This window comes from Malus sylvestris (genome assembly GCF_916048215.2).
Source record: "Malus sylvestris chromosome 4 unlocalized genomic scaffold, drMalSylv7.2 SUPER_4_unloc_5, whole genome shotgun sequence".
NCBI lineage: Eukaryota > Viridiplantae > Streptophyta > Magnoliopsida > Rosales > Rosaceae > Malus > Malus sylvestris.
In genome coordinates, this window is record NW_025920897.1 from 23,973 (window position 1) to 42,809 (window position 18,837).

At 42.7% G+C, this 18,837-nt stretch overlaps 59 non-coding genes across 59 annotated transcripts; all 59 read right to left on the bottom strand.

The window, feature by feature from the left end:
• Positions 1–148: 148 nt before the first annotated feature.
• On the bottom strand, positions 149–267 carry LOC126613148 (5S ribosomal RNA). Its single transcript, XR_007619696.1, has one exon. It is a non-coding gene; the product is annotated as a 5S ribosomal RNA (ribosomal RNA).
• A 197-nt stretch (positions 268–464) lies between these two features.
• LOC126613150 (5S ribosomal RNA) lies at positions 465–583 on the bottom strand. Its single transcript, XR_007619698.1, has one exon. It is a non-coding gene; the product is annotated as a 5S ribosomal RNA (ribosomal RNA).
• A 197-nt stretch (positions 584–780) lies between these two features.
• On the bottom strand, positions 781–899 carry LOC126613151 (5S ribosomal RNA). Its single transcript, XR_007619699.1, has one exon. It is a non-coding gene; the product is annotated as a 5S ribosomal RNA (ribosomal RNA).
• A 197-nt stretch (positions 900–1,096) lies between these two features.
• Positions 1,097–1,215, bottom strand: LOC126613152 (5S ribosomal RNA). The gene has a single exon (XR_007619701.1). It is a non-coding gene; the product is annotated as a 5S ribosomal RNA (ribosomal RNA).
• A 197-nt stretch (positions 1,216–1,412) lies between these two features.
• On the bottom strand, positions 1,413–1,531 carry LOC126613153 (5S ribosomal RNA). Its single transcript, XR_007619702.1, has one exon. It is a non-coding gene; the product is annotated as a 5S ribosomal RNA (ribosomal RNA).
• Positions 1,532–1,728: 197 nt separating this feature from the next.
• Positions 1,729–1,847, bottom strand: LOC126613154 (5S ribosomal RNA). Its single transcript, XR_007619703.1, has one exon. It is a non-coding gene; the product is annotated as a 5S ribosomal RNA (ribosomal RNA).
• Positions 1,848–2,044: 197 nt separating this feature from the next.
• LOC126613155 (5S ribosomal RNA) lies at positions 2,045–2,163 on the bottom strand. Its single transcript, XR_007619704.1, has one exon. It is a non-coding gene; the product is annotated as a 5S ribosomal RNA (ribosomal RNA).
• A 197-nt stretch (positions 2,164–2,360) lies between these two features.
• Positions 2,361–2,479, bottom strand: LOC126613156 (5S ribosomal RNA). Its single transcript, XR_007619705.1, has one exon. It is a non-coding gene; the product is annotated as a 5S ribosomal RNA (ribosomal RNA).
• A 197-nt stretch (positions 2,480–2,676) lies between these two features.
• On the bottom strand, positions 2,677–2,795 carry LOC126613157 (5S ribosomal RNA). Its single transcript, XR_007619706.1, has one exon. It is a non-coding gene; the product is annotated as a 5S ribosomal RNA (ribosomal RNA).
• Positions 2,796–2,992: 197 nt separating this feature from the next.
• On the bottom strand, positions 2,993–3,111 carry LOC126613159 (5S ribosomal RNA). The gene has a single exon (XR_007619707.1). It is a non-coding gene; the product is annotated as a 5S ribosomal RNA (ribosomal RNA).
• Positions 3,112–3,308: 197 nt separating this feature from the next.
• Positions 3,309–3,427, bottom strand: LOC126613160 (5S ribosomal RNA). Its single transcript, XR_007619708.1, has one exon. It is a non-coding gene; the product is annotated as a 5S ribosomal RNA (ribosomal RNA).
• A 197-nt stretch (positions 3,428–3,624) lies between these two features.
• Positions 3,625–3,743, bottom strand: LOC126613162 (5S ribosomal RNA). Its single transcript, XR_007619710.1, has one exon. It is a non-coding gene; the product is annotated as a 5S ribosomal RNA (ribosomal RNA).
• A 197-nt stretch (positions 3,744–3,940) lies between these two features.
• On the bottom strand, positions 3,941–4,059 carry LOC126613163 (5S ribosomal RNA). The gene has a single exon (XR_007619712.1). It is a non-coding gene; the product is annotated as a 5S ribosomal RNA (ribosomal RNA).
• A 197-nt stretch (positions 4,060–4,256) lies between these two features.
• Positions 4,257–4,375, bottom strand: LOC126613164 (5S ribosomal RNA). The gene has a single exon (XR_007619713.1). It is a non-coding gene; the product is annotated as a 5S ribosomal RNA (ribosomal RNA).
• A 197-nt stretch (positions 4,376–4,572) lies between these two features.
• On the bottom strand, positions 4,573–4,691 carry LOC126613165 (5S ribosomal RNA). Its single transcript, XR_007619714.1, has one exon. It is a non-coding gene; the product is annotated as a 5S ribosomal RNA (ribosomal RNA).
• A 197-nt stretch (positions 4,692–4,888) lies between these two features.
• Positions 4,889–5,007, bottom strand: LOC126613166 (5S ribosomal RNA). The gene has a single exon (XR_007619715.1). It is a non-coding gene; the product is annotated as a 5S ribosomal RNA (ribosomal RNA).
• A 197-nt stretch (positions 5,008–5,204) lies between these two features.
• On the bottom strand, positions 5,205–5,323 carry LOC126613167 (5S ribosomal RNA). The gene has a single exon (XR_007619716.1). It is a non-coding gene; the product is annotated as a 5S ribosomal RNA (ribosomal RNA).
• Positions 5,324–5,520: 197 nt separating this feature from the next.
• Positions 5,521–5,639, bottom strand: LOC126613168 (5S ribosomal RNA). The gene has a single exon (XR_007619717.1). It is a non-coding gene; the product is annotated as a 5S ribosomal RNA (ribosomal RNA).
• Positions 5,640–5,836: 197 nt separating this feature from the next.
• On the bottom strand, positions 5,837–5,955 carry LOC126613171 (5S ribosomal RNA). Its single transcript, XR_007619718.1, has one exon. It is a non-coding gene; the product is annotated as a 5S ribosomal RNA (ribosomal RNA).
• Positions 5,956–6,152: 197 nt separating this feature from the next.
• Positions 6,153–6,271, bottom strand: LOC126613172 (5S ribosomal RNA). Its single transcript, XR_007619719.1, has one exon. It is a non-coding gene; the product is annotated as a 5S ribosomal RNA (ribosomal RNA).
• Positions 6,272–6,468: 197 nt separating this feature from the next.
• On the bottom strand, positions 6,469–6,587 carry LOC126613173 (5S ribosomal RNA). Its single transcript, XR_007619720.1, has one exon. It is a non-coding gene; the product is annotated as a 5S ribosomal RNA (ribosomal RNA).
• Positions 6,588–6,784: 197 nt separating this feature from the next.
• On the bottom strand, positions 6,785–6,903 carry LOC126613175 (5S ribosomal RNA). Its single transcript, XR_007619723.1, has one exon. It is a non-coding gene; the product is annotated as a 5S ribosomal RNA (ribosomal RNA).
• A 197-nt stretch (positions 6,904–7,100) lies between these two features.
• Positions 7,101–7,220, bottom strand: LOC126613219 (5S ribosomal RNA). The gene has a single exon (XR_007619766.1). It is a non-coding gene; the product is annotated as a 5S ribosomal RNA (ribosomal RNA).
• Positions 7,221–7,417: 197 nt separating this feature from the next.
• Positions 7,418–7,536, bottom strand: LOC126613176 (5S ribosomal RNA). The gene has a single exon (XR_007619724.1). It is a non-coding gene; the product is annotated as a 5S ribosomal RNA (ribosomal RNA).
• Positions 7,537–7,733: 197 nt separating this feature from the next.
• On the bottom strand, positions 7,734–7,852 carry LOC126613177 (5S ribosomal RNA). Its single transcript, XR_007619725.1, has one exon. It is a non-coding gene; the product is annotated as a 5S ribosomal RNA (ribosomal RNA).
• A 197-nt stretch (positions 7,853–8,049) lies between these two features.
• Positions 8,050–8,168, bottom strand: LOC126613178 (5S ribosomal RNA). Its single transcript, XR_007619726.1, has one exon. It is a non-coding gene; the product is annotated as a 5S ribosomal RNA (ribosomal RNA).
• A 197-nt stretch (positions 8,169–8,365) lies between these two features.
• Positions 8,366–8,484, bottom strand: LOC126613179 (5S ribosomal RNA). The gene has a single exon (XR_007619727.1). It is a non-coding gene; the product is annotated as a 5S ribosomal RNA (ribosomal RNA).
• Positions 8,485–8,681: 197 nt separating this feature from the next.
• On the bottom strand, positions 8,682–8,800 carry LOC126613180 (5S ribosomal RNA). Its single transcript, XR_007619729.1, has one exon. It is a non-coding gene; the product is annotated as a 5S ribosomal RNA (ribosomal RNA).
• A 197-nt stretch (positions 8,801–8,997) lies between these two features.
• Positions 8,998–9,116, bottom strand: LOC126613181 (5S ribosomal RNA). Its single transcript, XR_007619730.1, has one exon. It is a non-coding gene; the product is annotated as a 5S ribosomal RNA (ribosomal RNA).
• A 197-nt stretch (positions 9,117–9,313) lies between these two features.
• On the bottom strand, positions 9,314–9,432 carry LOC126613182 (5S ribosomal RNA). Its single transcript, XR_007619731.1, has one exon. It is a non-coding gene; the product is annotated as a 5S ribosomal RNA (ribosomal RNA).
• A 197-nt stretch (positions 9,433–9,629) lies between these two features.
• Positions 9,630–9,748, bottom strand: LOC126613183 (5S ribosomal RNA). The gene has a single exon (XR_007619732.1). It is a non-coding gene; the product is annotated as a 5S ribosomal RNA (ribosomal RNA).
• Positions 9,749–9,945: 197 nt separating this feature from the next.
• LOC126613184 (5S ribosomal RNA) lies at positions 9,946–10,064 on the bottom strand. The gene has a single exon (XR_007619733.1). It is a non-coding gene; the product is annotated as a 5S ribosomal RNA (ribosomal RNA).
• A 197-nt stretch (positions 10,065–10,261) lies between these two features.
• Positions 10,262–10,380, bottom strand: LOC126613187 (5S ribosomal RNA). The gene has a single exon (XR_007619735.1). It is a non-coding gene; the product is annotated as a 5S ribosomal RNA (ribosomal RNA).
• A 197-nt stretch (positions 10,381–10,577) lies between these two features.
• Positions 10,578–10,696, bottom strand: LOC126613188 (5S ribosomal RNA). The gene has a single exon (XR_007619736.1). It is a non-coding gene; the product is annotated as a 5S ribosomal RNA (ribosomal RNA).
• Positions 10,697–10,893: 197 nt separating this feature from the next.
• Positions 10,894–11,012, bottom strand: LOC126613189 (5S ribosomal RNA). Its single transcript, XR_007619737.1, has one exon. It is a non-coding gene; the product is annotated as a 5S ribosomal RNA (ribosomal RNA).
• A 197-nt stretch (positions 11,013–11,209) lies between these two features.
• LOC126613190 (5S ribosomal RNA) lies at positions 11,210–11,328 on the bottom strand. Its single transcript, XR_007619738.1, has one exon. It is a non-coding gene; the product is annotated as a 5S ribosomal RNA (ribosomal RNA).
• Positions 11,329–11,525: 197 nt separating this feature from the next.
• Positions 11,526–11,644, bottom strand: LOC126613191 (5S ribosomal RNA). The gene has a single exon (XR_007619739.1). It is a non-coding gene; the product is annotated as a 5S ribosomal RNA (ribosomal RNA).
• Positions 11,645–11,841: 197 nt separating this feature from the next.
• LOC126613192 (5S ribosomal RNA) lies at positions 11,842–11,960 on the bottom strand. Its single transcript, XR_007619740.1, has one exon. It is a non-coding gene; the product is annotated as a 5S ribosomal RNA (ribosomal RNA).
• A 197-nt stretch (positions 11,961–12,157) lies between these two features.
• On the bottom strand, positions 12,158–12,276 carry LOC126613193 (5S ribosomal RNA). The gene has a single exon (XR_007619741.1). It is a non-coding gene; the product is annotated as a 5S ribosomal RNA (ribosomal RNA).
• Positions 12,277–12,473: 197 nt separating this feature from the next.
• Positions 12,474–12,592, bottom strand: LOC126613194 (5S ribosomal RNA). The gene has a single exon (XR_007619742.1). It is a non-coding gene; the product is annotated as a 5S ribosomal RNA (ribosomal RNA).
• Positions 12,593–12,789: 197 nt separating this feature from the next.
• On the bottom strand, positions 12,790–12,908 carry LOC126613195 (5S ribosomal RNA). The gene has a single exon (XR_007619743.1). It is a non-coding gene; the product is annotated as a 5S ribosomal RNA (ribosomal RNA).
• Positions 12,909–13,105: 197 nt separating this feature from the next.
• Positions 13,106–13,224, bottom strand: LOC126613196 (5S ribosomal RNA). The gene has a single exon (XR_007619744.1). It is a non-coding gene; the product is annotated as a 5S ribosomal RNA (ribosomal RNA).
• Positions 13,225–13,421: 197 nt separating this feature from the next.
• Positions 13,422–13,540, bottom strand: LOC126613198 (5S ribosomal RNA). Its single transcript, XR_007619746.1, has one exon. It is a non-coding gene; the product is annotated as a 5S ribosomal RNA (ribosomal RNA).
• Positions 13,541–13,737: 197 nt separating this feature from the next.
• On the bottom strand, positions 13,738–13,856 carry LOC126613199 (5S ribosomal RNA). Its single transcript, XR_007619747.1, has one exon. It is a non-coding gene; the product is annotated as a 5S ribosomal RNA (ribosomal RNA).
• A 197-nt stretch (positions 13,857–14,053) lies between these two features.
• LOC126613200 (5S ribosomal RNA) lies at positions 14,054–14,172 on the bottom strand. Its single transcript, XR_007619748.1, has one exon. It is a non-coding gene; the product is annotated as a 5S ribosomal RNA (ribosomal RNA).
• Positions 14,173–14,369: 197 nt separating this feature from the next.
• Positions 14,370–14,488, bottom strand: LOC126613201 (5S ribosomal RNA). Its single transcript, XR_007619749.1, has one exon. It is a non-coding gene; the product is annotated as a 5S ribosomal RNA (ribosomal RNA).
• Positions 14,489–14,685: 197 nt separating this feature from the next.
• On the bottom strand, positions 14,686–14,804 carry LOC126613202 (5S ribosomal RNA). Its single transcript, XR_007619750.1, has one exon. It is a non-coding gene; the product is annotated as a 5S ribosomal RNA (ribosomal RNA).
• Positions 14,805–15,002: 198 nt separating this feature from the next.
• Positions 15,003–15,121, bottom strand: LOC126613203 (5S ribosomal RNA). The gene has a single exon (XR_007619751.1). It is a non-coding gene; the product is annotated as a 5S ribosomal RNA (ribosomal RNA).
• Positions 15,122–15,318: 197 nt separating this feature from the next.
• Positions 15,319–15,437, bottom strand: LOC126613204 (5S ribosomal RNA). The gene has a single exon (XR_007619752.1). It is a non-coding gene; the product is annotated as a 5S ribosomal RNA (ribosomal RNA).
• A 197-nt stretch (positions 15,438–15,634) lies between these two features.
• LOC126613205 (5S ribosomal RNA) lies at positions 15,635–15,753 on the bottom strand. Its single transcript, XR_007619753.1, has one exon. It is a non-coding gene; the product is annotated as a 5S ribosomal RNA (ribosomal RNA).
• Positions 15,754–15,950: 197 nt separating this feature from the next.
• Positions 15,951–16,069, bottom strand: LOC126613206 (5S ribosomal RNA). Its single transcript, XR_007619754.1, has one exon. It is a non-coding gene; the product is annotated as a 5S ribosomal RNA (ribosomal RNA).
• Positions 16,070–16,266: 197 nt separating this feature from the next.
• LOC126613207 (5S ribosomal RNA) lies at positions 16,267–16,385 on the bottom strand. Its single transcript, XR_007619755.1, has one exon. It is a non-coding gene; the product is annotated as a 5S ribosomal RNA (ribosomal RNA).
• Positions 16,386–16,582: 197 nt separating this feature from the next.
• LOC126613209 (5S ribosomal RNA) lies at positions 16,583–16,701 on the bottom strand. The gene has a single exon (XR_007619757.1). It is a non-coding gene; the product is annotated as a 5S ribosomal RNA (ribosomal RNA).
• A 197-nt stretch (positions 16,702–16,898) lies between these two features.
• On the bottom strand, positions 16,899–17,017 carry LOC126613210 (5S ribosomal RNA). Its single transcript, XR_007619758.1, has one exon. It is a non-coding gene; the product is annotated as a 5S ribosomal RNA (ribosomal RNA).
• A 197-nt stretch (positions 17,018–17,214) lies between these two features.
• LOC126613211 (5S ribosomal RNA) lies at positions 17,215–17,333 on the bottom strand. Its single transcript, XR_007619759.1, has one exon. It is a non-coding gene; the product is annotated as a 5S ribosomal RNA (ribosomal RNA).
• Positions 17,334–17,530: 197 nt separating this feature from the next.
• Positions 17,531–17,649, bottom strand: LOC126613213 (5S ribosomal RNA). Its single transcript, XR_007619760.1, has one exon. It is a non-coding gene; the product is annotated as a 5S ribosomal RNA (ribosomal RNA).
• A 197-nt stretch (positions 17,650–17,846) lies between these two features.
• Positions 17,847–17,965, bottom strand: LOC126613214 (5S ribosomal RNA). The gene has a single exon (XR_007619761.1). It is a non-coding gene; the product is annotated as a 5S ribosomal RNA (ribosomal RNA).
• Positions 17,966–18,162: 197 nt separating this feature from the next.
• Positions 18,163–18,281, bottom strand: LOC126613215 (5S ribosomal RNA). The gene has a single exon (XR_007619762.1). It is a non-coding gene; the product is annotated as a 5S ribosomal RNA (ribosomal RNA).
• A 197-nt stretch (positions 18,282–18,478) lies between these two features.
• LOC126613216 (5S ribosomal RNA) lies at positions 18,479–18,597 on the bottom strand. Its single transcript, XR_007619763.1, has one exon. It is a non-coding gene; the product is annotated as a 5S ribosomal RNA (ribosomal RNA).
• Positions 18,598–18,837: the final 240 nt, after the last annotated feature.

Below are 18,837 nucleotides of genomic sequence, written 5' to 3' on the forward strand. Positions count from 1 at the left end.
TTTACGCGTGTGAAAATCACACCGCCCCCCAACGATCGCACGAAATTCATAAATAAATGTTCATCACGACCGTCCCTCGAAAATTCAAAAAATATAATTAATAAATAAGCCGCTAACAATAACTACGAAAATTAAAAAAGAGGTGGGGGGGATGCAACACGAGGACTTCCCAGGAGGTCACCCATCCTAGTACTACTCTCGCCCAAACTCGCTTAACTTCGGAGTTCTGATGGGATCCGGTGCATGTGAGTTGGTATGATCGCATCCGTTATTCTATGACTTGTAATTGTATATAACCATTTCTTTGGCCGTAACCTTTACGCGTGTGAAAATCACACCGCCCCCCAACGATCGCACGAAATTCATAAATAAATGTTCATCACGACCGTCCCTCGAAAATTCAAAAAATATAATTAATAAATAAGCCGCTAACAATAACTACGAAAATTAAAAAAGAGGTGGGGGGGATGCAACACGAGGACTTCCCAGGAGGTCACCCATCCTAGTACTACTCTCGCCCAAACTCGCTTAACTTCGGAGTTCTGATGGGATCCGGTGCATGTGAGTTGGTATGATCGCATCCGTTATTCTATGACTTGTAATTGTATATAACCATTTCTTTGGCCGTAACCTTTACGCGTGTGAAAATCACACCGCCCCCCAACGATCGCACGAAATTCATAAATAAATGTTCATCACGACCGTCCCTCGAAAATTCAAAAAATATAATTAATAAATAAGCCGCTAACAATAACTACGAAAATTAAAAAAGAGGTGGGGGGGATGCAACACGAGGACTTCCCAGGAGGTCACCCATCCTAGTACTACTCTCGCCCAAACTCGCTTAACTTCGGAGTTCTGATGGGATCCGGTGCATGTGAGTTGGTATGATCGCATCCGTTATTCTATGACTTGTAATTGTATATAACCATTTCTTTGGCCGTAACCTTTACGCGTGTGAAAATCACACCGCCCCCCAACGATCGCACGAAATTCATAAATAAATGTTCATCACGACCGTCCCTCGAAAATTCAAAAAATATAATTAATAAATAAGCCGCTAACAATAACTACGAAAATTAAAAAAGAGGTGGGGGGGATGCAACACGAGGACTTCCCAGGAGGTCACCCATCCTAGTACTACTCTCGCCCAAACTCGCTTAACTTCGGAGTTCTGATGGGATCCGGTGCATGTGAGTTGGTATGATCGCATCCGTTATTCTATGACTTGTAATTGTATATAACCATTTCTTTGGCCGTAACCTTTACGCGTGTGAAAATCACACCGCCCCCCAACGATCGCACGAAATTCATAAATAAATGTTCATCACGACCGTCCCTCGAAAATTCAAAAAATATAATTAATAAATAAGCCGCTAACAATAACTACGAAAATTAAAAAAGAGGTGGGGGGGATGCAACACGAGGACTTCCCAGGAGGTCACCCATCCTAGTACTACTCTCGCCCAAACTCGCTTAACTTCGGAGTTCTGATGGGATCCGGTGCATGTGAGTTGGTATGATCGCATCCGTTATTCTATGACTTGTAATTGTATATAACCATTTCTTTGGCCGTAACCTTTACGCGTGTGAAAATCACACCGCCCCCCAACGATCGCACGAAATTCATAAATAAATGTTCATCACGACCGTCCCTCGAAAATTCAAAAAATATAATTAATAAATAAGCCGCTAACAATAACTACGAAAATTAAAAAAGAGGTGGGGGGGATGCAACACGAGGACTTCCCAGGAGGTCACCCATCCTAGTACTACTCTCGCCCAAACTCGCTTAACTTCGGAGTTCTGATGGGATCCGGTGCATGTGAGTTGGTATGATCGCATCCGTTATTCTATGACTTGTAATTGTATATAACCATTTCTTTGGCCGTAACCTTTACGCGTGTGAAAATCACACCGCCCCCCAACGATCGCACGAAATTCATAAATAAATGTTCATCACGACCGTCCCTCGAAAATTCAAAAAATATAATTAATAAATAAGCCGCTAACAATAACTACGAAAATTAAAAAAGAGGTGGGGGGGATGCAACACGAGGACTTCCCAGGAGGTCACCCATCCTAGTACTACTCTCGCCCAAACTCGCTTAACTTCGGAGTTCTGATGGGATCCGGTGCATGTGAGTTGGTATGATCGCATCCGTTATTCTATGACTTGTAATTGTATATAACCATTTCTTTGGCCGTAACCTTTACGCGTGTGAAAATCACACCGCCCCCCAACGATCGCACGAAATTCATAAATAAATGTTCATCACGACCGTCCCTCGAAAATTCAAAAAATATAATTAATAAATAAGCCGCTAACAATAACTACGAAAATTAAAAAAGAGGTGGGGGGGATGCAACACGAGGACTTCCCAGGAGGTCACCCATCCTAGTACTACTCTCGCCCAAACTCGCTTAACTTCGGAGTTCTGATGGGATCCGGTGCATGTGAGTTGGTATGATCGCATCCGTTATTCTATGACTTGTAATTGTATATAACCATTTCTTTGGCCGTAACCTTTACGCGTGTGAAAATCACACCGCCCCCCAACGATCGCACGAAATTCATAAATAAATGTTCATCACGACCGTCCCTCGAAAATTCAAAAAATATAATTAATAAATAAGCCGCTAACAATAACTACGAAAATTAAAAAAGAGGTGGGGGGGATGCAACACGAGGACTTCCCAGGAGGTCACCCATCCTAGTACTACTCTCGCCCAAACTCGCTTAACTTCGGAGTTCTGATGGGATCCGGTGCATGTGAGTTGGTATGATCGCATCCGTTATTCTATGACTTGTAATTGTATATAACCATTTCTTTGGCCGTAACCTTTACGCGTGTGAAAATCACACCGCCCCCCAACGATCGCACGAAATTCATAAATAAATGTTCATCACGACCGTCCCTCGAAAATTCAAAAAATATAATTAATAAATAAGCCGCTAACAATAACTACGAAAATTAAAAAAGAGGTGGGGGGGATGCAACACGAGGACTTCCCAGGAGGTCACCCATCCTAGTACTACTCTCGCCCAAACTCGCTTAACTTCGGAGTTCTGATGGGATCCGGTGCATGTGAGTTGGTATGATCGCATCCGTTATTCTATGACTTGTAATTGTATATAACCATTTCTTTGGCCGTAACCTTTACGCGTGTGAAAATCACACCGCCCCCCAACGATCGCACGAAATTCATAAATAAATGTTCATCACGACCGTCCCTCGAAAATTCAAAAAATATAATTAATAAATAAGCCGCTAACAATAACTACGAAAATTAAAAAAGAGGTGGGGGGGATGCAACACGAGGACTTCCCAGGAGGTCACCCATCCTAGTACTACTCTCGCCCAAACTCGCTTAACTTCGGAGTTCTGATGGGATCCGGTGCATGTGAGTTGGTATGATCGCATCCGTTATTCTATGACTTGTAATTGTATATAACCATTTCTTTGGCCGTAACCTTTACGCGTGTGAAAATCACACCGCCCCCCAACGATCGCACGAAATTCATAAATAAATGTTCATCACGACCGTCCCTCGAAAATTCAAAAAATATAATTAATAAATAAGCCGCTAACAATAACTACGAAAATTAAAAAAGAGGTGGGGGGGATGCAACACGAGGACTTCCCAGGAGGTCACCCATCCTAGTACTACTCTCGCCCAAACTCGCTTAACTTCGGAGTTCTGATGGGATCCGGTGCATGTGAGTTGGTATGATCGCATCCGTTATTCTATGACTTGTAATTGTATATAACCATTTCTTTGGCCGTAACCTTTACGCGTGTGAAAATCACACCGCCCCCCAACGATCGCACGAAATTCATAAATAAATGTTCATCACGACCGTCCCTCGAAAATTCAAAAAATATAATTAATAAATAAGCCGCTAACAATAACTACGAAAATTAAAAAAGAGGTGGGGGGGATGCAACACGAGGACTTCCCAGGAGGTCACCCATCCTAGTACTACTCTCGCCCAAACTCGCTTAACTTCGGAGTTCTGATGGGATCCGGTGCATGTGAGTTGGTATGATCGCATCCGTTATTCTATGACTTGTAATTGTATATAACCATTTCTTTGGCCGTAACCTTTACGCGTGTGAAAATCACACCGCCCCCCAACGATCGCACGAAATTCATAAATAAATGTTCATCACGACCGTCCCTCGAAAATTCAAAAAATATAATTAATAAATAAGCCGCTAACAATAACTACGAAAATTAAAAAAGAGGTGGGGGGGATGCAACACGAGGACTTCCCAGGAGGTCACCCATCCTAGTACTACTCTCGCCCAAACTCGCTTAACTTCGGAGTTCTGATGGGATCCGGTGCATGTGAGTTGGTATGATCGCATCCGTTATTCTATGACTTGTAATTGTATATAACCATTTCTTTGGCCGTAACCTTTACGCGTGTGAAAATCACACCGCCCCCCAACGATCGCACGAAATTCATAAATAAATGTTCATCACGACCGTCCCTCGAAAATTCAAAAAATATAATTAATAAATAAGCCGCTAACAATAACTACGAAAATTAAAAAAGAGGTGGGGGGGATGCAACACGAGGACTTCCCAGGAGGTCACCCATCCTAGTACTACTCTCGCCCAAACTCGCTTAACTTCGGAGTTCTGATGGGATCCGGTGCATGTGAGTTGGTATGATCGCATCCGTTATTCTATGACTTGTAATTGTATATAACCATTTCTTTGGCCGTAACCTTTACGCGTGTGAAAATCACACCGCCCCCCAACGATCGCACGAAATTCATAAATAAATGTTCATCACGACCGTCCCTCGAAAATTCAAAAAATATAATTAATAAATAAGCCGCTAACAATAACTACGAAAATTAAAAAAGAGGTGGGGGGGATGCAACACGAGGACTTCCCAGGAGGTCACCCATCCTAGTACTACTCTCGCCCAAACTCGCTTAACTTCGGAGTTCTGATGGGATCCGGTGCATGTGAGTTGGTATGATCGCATCCGTTATTCTATGACTTGTAATTGTATATAACCATTTCTTTGGCCGTAACCTTTACGCGTGTGAAAATCACACCGCCCCCCAACGATCGCACGAAATTCATAAATAAATGTTCATCACGACCGTCCCTCGAAAATTCAAAAAATATAATTAATAAATAAGCCGCTAACAATAACTACGAAAATTAAAAAAGAGGTGGGGGGGATGCAACACGAGGACTTCCCAGGAGGTCACCCATCCTAGTACTACTCTCGCCCAAACTCGCTTAACTTCGGAGTTCTGATGGGATCCGGTGCATGTGAGTTGGTATGATCGCATCCGTTATTCTATGACTTGTAATTGTATATAACCATTTCTTTGGCCGTAACCTTTACGCGTGTGAAAATCACACCGCCCCCCAACGATCGCACGAAATTCATAAATAAATGTTCATCACGACCGTCCCTCGAAAATTCAAAAAATATAATTAATAAATAAGCCGCTAACAATAACTACGAAAATTAAAAAAGAGGTGGGGGGGATGCAACACGAGGACTTCCCAGGAGGTCACCCATCCTAGTACTACTCTCGCCCAAACTCGCTTAACTTCGGAGTTCTGATGGGATCCGGTGCATGTGAGTTGGTATGATCGCATCCGTTATTCTATGACTTGTAATTGTATATAACCATTTCTTTGGCCGTAACCTTTACGCGTGTGAAAATCACACCGCCCCCCAACGATCGCACGAAATTCATAAATAAATGTTCATCACGACCGTCCCTCGAAAATTCAAAAAATATAATTAATAAATAAGCCGCTAACAATAACTACGAAAATTAAAAAAGAGGTGGGGGGGATGCAACACGAGGACTTCCCAGGAGGTCACCCATCCTAGTACTACTCTCGCCCAAACTCGCTTAACTTCGGAGTTCTGATGGGATCCGGTGCATGTGAGTTGGTATGATCGCATCCGTTATTCTATGACTTGTAATTGTATATAACCATTTCTTTGGCCGTAACCTTTACGCGTGTGAAAATCACACCGCCCCCCAACGATCGCACGAAATTCATAAATAAATGTTCATCACGACCGTCCCTCGAAAATTCAAAAAATATAATTAATAAATAAGCCGCTAACAATAACTACGAAAATTAAAAAAGAGGTGGGGGGGATGCAACACGAGGACTTCCCAGGAGGTCACCCATCCTAGTACTACTCTCGCCCAAACTCGCTTAACTTCGGAGTTCTGATGGGATCCGGTGCATGTGAGTTGGTATGATCGCATCCGTTATTCTATGACTTGTAATTGTATATAACCATTTCTTTGGCCGTAACCTTTACGCGTGTGAAAATCACACCGCCCCCCAACGATCGCACGAAATTCATAAATAAATGTTCATCACGACCGTCCCTCGAAAATTCAAAAAATATAATTAATAAATAAGCCGCTAACAATAACTACGAAAATTAAAAAAGAGGTGGGGGGGATGCAACACGAGGACTTCCCAGGAGGTCACCCATCCTAGTACTACTCTCGCCCAAACTCGCTTAACTTCGGAGTTCTGATGGGATCCGGTGCATGTGAGTTGGTATGATCGCATCCGTTATTCTATGACTTGTAATTGTATATAACCATTTCTTTGGCCGTAACCTTTACGCGTGTGAAAATCACACCGCCCCCCAACGATCGCACGAAATTCATAAATAAATGTTCATCACGACCGTCCCTCGAAAATTCAAAAAATATAATTAATAAATAAGCCGCTAACAATAACTACGAAAATTAAAAAAGAGGTGGGGGGGATGCAACACGAGGACTTCCCAGGAGGTCACCCATCCTAGTACTACTCTCGCCCAAACTCGCTTAACTTCGGAGTTCTGATGGGATCCGGTGCATGTGAGTTGGTATGATCGCATCCGTTATTCTATGACTTGTAATTGTATATAACCATTTCTTTGGCCGTAACCTTTACGCGTGTGAAAATCACACCGCCCCCCAACGATCGCACGAAATTCATAAATAAATGTTCATCACGACCGTCCCTCGAAAATTCAAAAAATATAATTAATAAATAAGCCGCTAACAATAACTACGAAAATTAAAAAAGAGGTGGGGGGGATGCAACACGAGGACTTCCCAGGAGGTCACCCATCCTAGTACTACTCTCAGCCCAAACTCGCTTAACTTCGGAGTTCTGATGGGATCCGGTGCATGTGAGTTGGTATGATCGCATCCGTTATTCTATGACTTGTAATTGTATATAACCATTTCTTTGGCCGTAACCTTTACGCGTGTGAAAATCACACCGCCCCCCAACGATCGCACGAAATTCATAAATAAATGTTCATCACGACCGTCCCTCGAAAATTCAAAAAATATAATTAATAAATAAGCCGCTAACAATAACTACGAAAATTAAAAAAGAGGTGGGGGGGATGCAACACGAGGACTTCCCAGGAGGTCACCCATCCTAGTACTACTCTCGCCCAAACTCGCTTAACTTCGGAGTTCTGATGGGATCCGGTGCATGTGAGTTGGTATGATCGCATCCGTTATTCTATGACTTGTAATTGTATATAACCATTTCTTTGGCCGTAACCTTTACGCGTGTGAAAATCACACCGCCCCCCAACGATCGCACGAAATTCATAAATAAATGTTCATCACGACCGTCCCTCGAAAATTCAAAAAATATAATTAATAAATAAGCCGCTAACAATAACTACGAAAATTAAAAAAGAGGTGGGGGGGATGCAACACGAGGACTTCCCAGGAGGTCACCCATCCTAGTACTACTCTCGCCCAAACTCGCTTAACTTCGGAGTTCTGATGGGATCCGGTGCATGTGAGTTGGTATGATCGCATCCGTTATTCTATGACTTGTAATTGTATATAACCATTTCTTTGGCCGTAACCTTTACGCGTGTGAAAATCACACCGCCCCCCAACGATCGCACGAAATTCATAAATAAATGTTCATCACGACCGTCCCTCGAAAATTCAAAAAATATAATTAATAAATAAGCCGCTAACAATAACTACGAAAATTAAAAAAGAGGTGGGGGGGATGCAACACGAGGACTTCCCAGGAGGTCACCCATCCTAGTACTACTCTCGCCCAAACTCGCTTAACTTCGGAGTTCTGATGGGATCCGGTGCATGTGAGTTGGTATGATCGCATCCGTTATTCTATGACTTGTAATTGTATATAACCATTTCTTTGGCCGTAACCTTTACGCGTGTGAAAATCACACCGCCCCCCAACGATCGCACGAAATTCATAAATAAATGTTCATCACGACCGTCCCTCGAAAATTCAAAAAATATAATTAATAAATAAGCCGCTAACAATAACTACGAAAATTAAAAAAGAGGTGGGGGGGATGCAACACGAGGACTTCCCAGGAGGTCACCCATCCTAGTACTACTCTCGCCCAAACTCGCTTAACTTCGGAGTTCTGATGGGATCCGGTGCATGTGAGTTGGTATGATCGCATCCGTTATTCTATGACTTGTAATTGTATATAACCATTTCTTTGGCCGTAACCTTTACGCGTGTGAAAATCACACCGCCCCCCAACGATCGCACGAAATTCATAAATAAATGTTCATCACGACCGTCCCTCGAAAATTCAAAAAATATAATTAATAAATAAGCCGCTAACAATAACTACGAAAATTAAAAAAGAGGTGGGGGGGATGCAACACGAGGACTTCCCAGGAGGTCACCCATCCTAGTACTACTCTCGCCCAAACTCGCTTAACTTCGGAGTTCTGATGGGATCCGGTGCATGTGAGTTGGTATGATCGCATCCGTTATTCTATGACTTGTAATTGTATATAACCATTTCTTTGGCCGTAACCTTTACGCGTGTGAAAATCACACCGCCCCCCAACGATCGCACGAAATTCATAAATAAATGTTCATCACGACCGTCCCTCGAAAATTCAAAAAATATAATTAATAAATAAGCCGCTAACAATAACTACGAAAATTAAAAAAGAGGTGGGGGGGATGCAACACGAGGACTTCCCAGGAGGTCACCCATCCTAGTACTACTCTCGCCCAAACTCGCTTAACTTCGGAGTTCTGATGGGATCCGGTGCATGTGAGTTGGTATGATCGCATCCGTTATTCTATGACTTGTAATTGTATATAACCATTTCTTTGGCCGTAACCTTTACGCGTGTGAAAATCACACCGCCCCCCAACGATCGCACGAAATTCATAAATAAATGTTCATCACGACCGTCCCTCGAAAATTCAAAAAATATAATTAATAAATAAGCCGCTAACAATAACTACGAAAATTAAAAAAGAGGTGGGGGGGATGCAACACGAGGACTTCCCAGGAGGTCACCCATCCTAGTACTACTCTCGCCCAAACTCGCTTAACTTCGGAGTTCTGATGGGATCCGGTGCATGTGAGTTGGTATGATCGCATCCGTTATTCTATGACTTGTAATTGTATATAACCATTTCTTTGGCCGTAACCTTTACGCGTGTGAAAATCACACCGCCCCCCAACGATCGCACGAAATTCATAAATAAATGTTCATCACGACCGTCCCTCGAAAATTCAAAAAATATAATTAATAAATAAGCCGCTAACAATAACTACGAAAATTAAAAAAGAGGTGGGGGGGATGCAACACGAGGACTTCCCAGGAGGTCACCCATCCTAGTACTACTCTCGCCCAAACTCGCTTAACTTCGGAGTTCTGATGGGATCCGGTGCATGTGAGTTGGTATGATCGCATCCGTTATTCTATGACTTGTAATTGTATATAACCATTTCTTTGGCCGTAACCTTTACGCGTGTGAAAATCACACCGCCCCCCAACGATCGCACGAAATTCATAAATAAATGTTCATCACGACCGTCCCTCGAAAATTCAAAAAATATAATTAATAAATAAGCCGCTAACAATAACTACGAAAATTAAAAAAGAGGTGGGGGGGATGCAACACGAGGACTTCCCAGGAGGTCACCCATCCTAGTACTACTCTCGCCCAAACTCGCTTAACTTCGGAGTTCTGATGGGATCCGGTGCATGTGAGTTGGTATGATCGCATCCGTTATTCTATGACTTGTAATTGTATATAACCATTTCTTTGGCCGTAACCTTTACGCGTGTGAAAATCACACCGCCCCCCAACGATCGCACGAAATTCATAAATAAATGTTCATCACGACCGTCCCTCGAAAATTCAAAAAATATAATTAATAAATAAGCCGCTAACAATAACTACGAAAATTAAAAAAGAGGTGGGGGGGATGCAACACGAGGACTTCCCAGGAGGTCACCCATCCTAGTACTACTCTCGCCCAAACTCGCTTAACTTCGGAGTTCTGATGGGATCCGGTGCATGTGAGTTGGTATGATCGCATCCGTTATTCTATGACTTGTAATTGTATATAACCATTTCTTTGGCCGTAACCTTTACGCGTGTGAAAATCACACCGCCCCCCAACGATCGCACGAAATTCATAAATAAATGTTCATCACGACCGTCCCTCGAAAATTCAAAAAATATAATTAATAAATAAGCCGCTAACAATAACTACGAAAATTAAAAAAGAGGTGGGGGGGATGCAACACGAGGACTTCCCAGGAGGTCACCCATCCTAGTACTACTCTCGCCCAAACTCGCTTAACTTCGGAGTTCTGATGGGATCCGGTGCATGTGAGTTGGTATGATCGCATCCGTTATTCTATGACTTGTAATTGTATATAACCATTTCTTTGGCCGTAACCTTTACGCGTGTGAAAATCACACCGCCCCCCAACGATCGCACGAAATTCATAAATAAATGTTCATCACGACCGTCCCTCGAAAATTCAAAAAATATAATTAATAAATAAGCCGCTAACAATAACTACGAAAATTAAAAAAGAGGTGGGGGGGATGCAACACGAGGACTTCCCAGGAGGTCACCCATCCTAGTACTACTCTCGCCCAAACTCGCTTAACTTCGGAGTTCTGATGGGATCCGGTGCATGTGAGTTGGTATGATCGCATCCGTTATTCTATGACTTGTAATTGTATATAACCATTTCTTTGGCCGTAACCTTTACGCGTGTGAAAATCACACCGCCCCCCAACGATCGCACGAAATTCATAAATAAATGTTCATCACGACCGTCCCTCGAAAATTCAAAAAATATAATTAATAAATAAGCCGCTAACAATAACTACGAAAATTAAAAAAGAGGTGGGGGGGATGCAACACGAGGACTTCCCAGGAGGTCACCCATCCTAGTACTACTCTCGCCCAAACTCGCTTAACTTCGGAGTTCTGATGGGATCCGGTGCATGTGAGTTGGTATGATCGCATCCGTTATTCTATGACTTGTAATTGTATATAACCATTTCTTTGGCCGTAACCTTTACGCGTGTGAAAATCACACCGCCCCCCAACGATCGCACGAAATTCATAAATAAATGTTCATCACGACCGTCCCTCGAAAATTCAAAAAATATAATTAATAAATAAGCCGCTAACAATAACTACGAAAATTAAAAAAGAGGTGGGGGGGATGCAACACGAGGACTTCCCAGGAGGTCACCCATCCTAGTACTACTCTCGCCCAAACTCGCTTAACTTCGGAGTTCTGATGGGATCCGGTGCATGTGAGTTGGTATGATCGCATCCGTTATTCTATGACTTGTAATTGTATATAACCATTTCTTTGGCCGTAACCTTTACGCGTGTGAAAATCACACCGCCCCCCAACGATCGCACGAAATTCATAAATAAATGTTCATCACGACCGTCCCTCGAAAATTCAAAAAATATAATTAATAAATAAGCCGCTAACAATAACTACGAAAATTAAAAAAGAGGTGGGGGGGATGCAACACGAGGACTTCCCAGGAGGTCACCCATCCTAGTACTACTCTCGCCCAAACTCGCTTAACTTCGGAGTTCTGATGGGATCCGGTGCATGTGAGTTGGTATGATCGCATCCGTTATTCTATGACTTGTAATTGTATATAACCATTTCTTTGGCCGTAACCTTTACGCGTGTGAAAATCACACCGCCCCCCAACGATCGCACGAAATTCATAAATAAATGTTCATCACGACCGTCCCTCGAAAATTCAAAAAATATAATTAATAAATAAGCCGCTAACAATAACTACGAAAATTAAAAAAGAGGTGGGGGGGATGCAACACGAGGACTTCCCAGGAGGTCACCCATCCTAGTACTACTCTCGCCCAAACTCGCTTAACTTCGGAGTTCTGATGGGATCCGGTGCATGTGAGTTGGTATGATCGCATCCGTTATTCTATGACTTGTAATTGTATATAACCATTTCTTTGGCCGTAACCTTTACGCGTGTGAAAATCACACCGCCCCCCAACGATCGCACGAAATTCATAAATAAATGTTCATCACGACCGTCCCTCGAAAATTCAAAAAATATAATTAATAAATAAGCCGCTAACAATAACTACGAAAATTAAAAAAGAGGTGGGGGGGATGCAACACGAGGACTTCCCAGGAGGTCACCCATCCTAGTACTACTCTCGCCCAAACTCGCTTAACTTCGGAGTTCTGATGGGATCCGGTGCATGTGAGTTGGTATGATCGCATCCGTTATTCTATGACTTGTAATTGTATATAACCATTTCTTTGGCCGTAACCTTTACGCGTGTGAAAATCACACCGCCCCCCAACGATCGCACGAAATTCATAAATAAATGTTCATCACGACCGTCCCTCGAAAATTCAAAAAATATAATTAATAAATAAGCCGCTAACAATAACTACGAAAATTAAAAAAGAGGTGGGGGGGATGCAACACGAGGACTTCCCAGGAGGTCACCCATCCTAGTACTACTCTCGCCCAAACTCGCTTAACTTCGGAGTTCTGATGGGATCCGGTGCATGTGAGTTGGTATGATCGCATCCGTTATTCTATGACTTGTAATTGTATATAACCATTTCTTTGGCCGTAACCTTTACGCGTGTGAAAATCACACCGCCCCCCAACGATCGCACGAAATTCATAAATAAATGTTCATCACGACCGTCCCTCGAAAATTCAAAAAATATAATTAATAAATAAGCCGCTAACAATAACTACGAAAATTAAAAAAGAGGTGGGGGGGATGCAACACGAGGACTTCCCAGGAGGTCACCCATCCTAGTACTACTCTCGCCCAAACTCGCTTAACTTCGGAGTTCTGATGGGATCCGGTGCATGTGAGTTGGTATGATCGCATCCGTTATTCTATGACTTGTAATTGTATATAACCATTTCTTTGGCCGTAACCTTTACGCGTGTGAAAATCACACCGCCCCCCAACGATCGCACGAAATTCATAAATAAATGTTCATCACGACCGTCCCTCGAAAATTCAAAAAATATAATTAATAAATAAGCCGCTAACAATAACTACGAAAATTAAAAAAGAGGTGGGGGGGATGCAACACGAGGACTTCCCAGGAGGTCACCCATCCTAGTACTACTCTCGCCCAAACTCGCTTAACTTCGGAGTTCTGATGGGATCCGGTGCATGTGAGTTGGTATGATCGCATCCGTTATTCTATGACTTGTAATTGTATATAACCATTTCTTTGGCCGTAACCTTTACGCGTGTGAAAATCACACCGCCCCCCAACGATCGCACGAAATTCATAAATAAATGTTCATCACGACCGTCCCTCGAAAATTCAAAAAATATAATTAATAAATAAGCCGCTAACAATAACTACGAAAATTAAAAAAGAGGTGGGGGGGATGCAACACGAGGACTTCCCAGGAGGTCACCCATCCTAGTACTACTCTCGCCCAAACTCGCTTAACTTCGGAGTTCTGATGGGATCCGGTGCATGTGAGTTGGTATGATCGCATCCGTTATTCTATGACTTGTAATTGTATATAACCATTTCTTTGGCCGTAACCTTTACGCGTGTGAAAATCACACCGCCCCCCAACGATCGCACGAAATTCATAAATAAATGTTCATCACGACCGTCCCTCGAAAATTCAAAAAATATAATTAATAAATAAGCCGCTAACAATAACTACGAAAATTAAAAAAGAGGTGGGGGGGATGCAACACGAGGACTTCCCAGGAGGTCACCCATCCTAGTACTACTCTCGCCCAAACTCGCTTAACTTCGGAGTTCTGATGGGATCCGGTGCATGTGAGTTGGTATGATCGCATCCGTTATTCTATGACTTGTAATTGTATATAACCATTTCTTTGGCCGTAACCTTTACGCGTGTGAAAATCACACCGCCCCCCAACGATCGCACGAAATTCATAAATAAATGTTCATCACGACCGTCCCTCGAAAATTCAAAAAATATAATTAATAAATAAGCCGCTAACAATAACTACGAAAATTAAAAAAGAGGTGGGGGGGATGCAACACGAGGACTTCCCAGGAGGTCACCCATCCTAGTACTACTCTCGCCCAAACTCGCTTAACTTCGGAGTTCTGATGGGATCCGGTGCATGTGAGTTGGTATGATCGCATCCGTTATTCTATGACTTGTAATTGTATATAACCATTTCTTTGGCCGTAACCTTTACGCGTGTGAAAATCACACCGCCCCCCAACGATCGCACGAAATTCATAAATAAATGTTCATCACGACCGTCCCTCGAAAATTCAAAAAATATAATTAATAAATAAGCCGCTAACAATAACTACGAAAATTAAAAAAGAGGTGGGGGGGATGCAACACGAGGACTTCCCAGGAGGTCACCCATCCTAGTACTACTCTCGCCCAAACTCGCTTAACTTCGGAGTTCTGATGGGATCCGGTGCATGTGAGTTGGTATGATCGCATCCGTTATTCTATGACTTGTAATTGTATATAACCATTTCTTTGGCCGTAACCTTTACGCGTGTGAAAATCACACCGCCCCCCCAACGATCGCACGAAATTCATAAATAAATGTTCATCACGACCGTCCCTCGAAAATTCAAAAAATATAATTAATAAATAAGCCGCTAACAATAACTACGAAAATTAAAAAAGAGGTGGGGGGGATGCAACACGAGGACTTCCCAGGAGGTCACCCATCCTAGTACTACTCTCGCCCAAACTCGCTTAACTTCGGAGTTCTGATGGGATCCGGTGCATGTGAGTTGGTATGATCGCATCCGTTATTCTATGACTTGTAATTGTATATAACCATTTCTTTGGCCGTAACCTTTACGCGTGTGAAAATCACACCGCCCCCCAACGATCGCACGAAATTCATAAATAAATGTTCATCACGACCGTCCCTCGAAAATTCAAAAAATATAATTAATAAATAAGCCGCTAACAATAACTACGAAAATTAAAAAAGAGGTGGGGGGGATGCAACACGAGGACTTCCCAGGAGGTCACCCATCCTAGTACTACTCTCGCCCAAACTCGCTTAACTTCGGAGTTCTGATGGGATCCGGTGCATGTGAGTTGGTATGATCGCATCCGTTATTCTATGACTTGTAATTGTATATAACCATTTCTTTGGCCGTAACCTTTACGCGTGTGAAAATCACACCGCCCCCCAACGATCGCACGAAATTCATAAATAAATGTTCATCACGACCGTCCCTCGAAAATTCAAAAAATATAATTAATAAATAAGCCGCTAACAATAACTACGAAAATTAAAAAAGAGGTGGGGGGGATGCAACACGAGGACTTCCCAGGAGGTCACCCATCCTAGTACTACTCTCGCCCAAACTCGCTTAACTTCGGAGTTCTGATGGGATCCGGTGCATGTGAGTTGGTATGATCGCATCCGTTATTCTATGACTTGTAATTGTATATAACCATTTCTTTGGCCGTAACCTTTACGCGTGTGAAAATCACACCGCCCCCCAACGATCGCACGAAATTCATAAATAAATGTTCATCACGACCGTCCCTCGAAAATTCAAAAAATATAATTAATAAATAAGCCGCTAACAATAACTACGAAAATTAAAAAAGAGGTGGGGGGGATGCAACACGAGGACTTCCCAGGAGGTCACCCATCCTAGTACTACTCTCGCCCAAACTCGCTTAACTTCGGAGTTCTGATGGGATCCGGTGCATGTGAGTTGGTATGATCGCATCCGTTATTCTATGACTTGTAATTGTATATAACCATTTCTTTGGCCGTAACCTTTACGCGTGTGAAAATCACACCGCCCCCCAACGATCGCACGAAATTCATAAATAAATGTTCATCACGACCGTCCCTCGAAAATTCAAAAAATATAATTAATAAATAAGCCGCTAACAATAACTACGAAAATTAAAAAAGAGGTGGGGGGGATGCAACACGAGGACTTCCCAGGAGGTCACCCATCCTAGTACTACTCTCGCCCAAACTCGCTTAACTTCGGAGTTCTGATGGGATCCGGTGCATGTGAGTTGGTATGATCGCATCCGTTATTCTATGACTTGTAATTGTATATAACCATTTCTTTGGCCGTAACCTTTACGCGTGTGAAAATCACACCGCCCCCCAACGATCGCACGAAATTCATAAATAAATGTTCATCACGACCGTCCCTCGAAAATTCAAAAAATATAATTAATAAATAAGCCGCTAACAATAACTACGAAAATTAAAAAAGAGGTGGGGGGGATGCAACACGAGGACTTCCCAGGAGGTCACCCATCCTAGTACTACTCTCGCCCAAACTCGCTTAACTTCGGAGTTCTGATGGGATCCGGTGCATGTGAGTTGGTATGATCGCATCCGTTATTCTATGACTTGTAATTGTATATAACCATTTCTTTGGCCGTAACCTTTACGCGTGTGAAAATCACACCGCCCCCCAACGATCGCACGAAATTCATAAATAAATGTTCATCACGACCGTCCCTCGAAAATTCAAAAAATATAATTAATAAATAAGCCGCTAACAATAACTACGAAAATTAAAAAAGAGGTGGGGGGGATGCAACACGAGGACTTCCCAGGAGGTCACCCATCCTAGTACTACTCTCGCCCAAACTCGCTTAACTTCGGAGTTCTGATGGGATCCGGTGCATGTGAGTTGGTATGATCGCATCCGTTATTCTATGACTTGTAATTGTATATAACCATTTCTTTGGCCGTAACCTTTACGCGTGTGAAAATCACACCGCCCCCCAACGATCGCACGAAATTCATAAATAAATGTTCATCACGACCGTCCCTCGAAAATTCAAAAAATATAATTAATAAATAAGCCGCTAACAATAACTACGAAAATTAAAAAAGAGGTGGGGGGGATGCAACACGAGGACTTCCCAGGAGGTCACCCATCCTAGTACTACTCTCGCCCAAACTCGCTTAACTTCGGAGTTCTGATGGGATCCGGTGCATGTGAGTTGGTATGATCGCATCCGTTATTCTATGACTTGTAATTGTATATAACCATTTCTTTGGCCGTAACCTTTACGCGTGTGAAAATCACACCGCCCCCCAACGATCGCACGAAATTCATAAATAAATGTTCATCACGACCGTCCCTCGAAAATTCAAAAAATATAATTAATAAATAAGCCGCTAACAATAACTACGAAAATTAAAAAAGAGGTGGGGGGGATGCAACACGAGGACTTCCCAGGAGGTCACCCATCCTAGTACTACTCTCGCCCAAACTCGCTTAACTTCGGAGTTCTGATGGGATCCGGTGCATGTGAGTTGGTATGATCGCATCCGTTATTCTATGACTTGTAATTGTATATAACCATTTCTTTGGCCGTAACCTTTACGCGTGTGAAAATCACACCGCCCCCCAACGATCGCACGAAATTCATAAATAAATGTTCATCACGACCGTCCCTCGAAAATTCAAAAAATATAATTAATAAATAAGCCGCTAACAATAACTACGAAAATTAAAAAAGAGGTGGGGGGGATGCAACACGAGGACTTCCCAGGAGGTCACCCATCCTAGTACTACTCTCGCCCAAACTCGCTTAACTTCGGAGTTCTGATGGGATCCGGTGCATGTGAGTTGGTATGATCGCATCCGTTATTCTATGACTTGTAATTGTATATAACCATTTCTTTGGCCGTAACCTTTACGCGTGTGAAAATCACACCGCCCCCCAACGATCGCACGAAATTCATAAATAAATGTTCATCACGACCGTCCCTCGAAAATTCAAAAAATATAATTAATAAATAAGCCGCTAACAATAACTACGAAAATTAAAAAAGAGGTGGGGGGGATGCAACACGAGGACTTCCCAGGAGGTCACCCATCCTAGTACTACTCTCGCCCAAACTCGCTTAACTTCGGAGTTCTGATGGGATCCGGTGCATGTGAGTTGGTATGATCGCATCCGTTATTCTATGACTTGTAATTGTATATAACCATTTCTTTGGCCGTAACCTTTACGCGTGTGAAAATCACACCGCCCCCCAACGATCGCACGAAATTCATAAATAAATGTTCATCACGACCGTCCCTCGAAAATTCAAAAAATATAATTAATAAATAAGCCGCTAACAATAACTACGAAAATTAAAAAAGAGGTGGGGGGGATGCAACACGAGGACTTCCCAGGAGGTCACCCATCCTAGTACTACTCTCGCCCAAACTCGCTTAACTTCGGAGTTCTGATGGGATCCGGTGCATGTGAGTTGGTATGATCGCATCCGTTATTCTATGACTTGTAATTGTATATAACCATTTCTTTGGCCGTAACCTTTACGCGTGTGAAAATCACACCGCCCCCCAACGATCGCACGAAATTCATAAATAAATGTTCATCACGACCGTCCCTCGAAAATTCAAAAAATATAATTAATAAATAAGCCGCTAACAATAACTACGAAAATTAAAAAAGAGGTGGGGGGGATGCAACACGAGGACTTCCCAGGAGGTCACCCATCCTAGT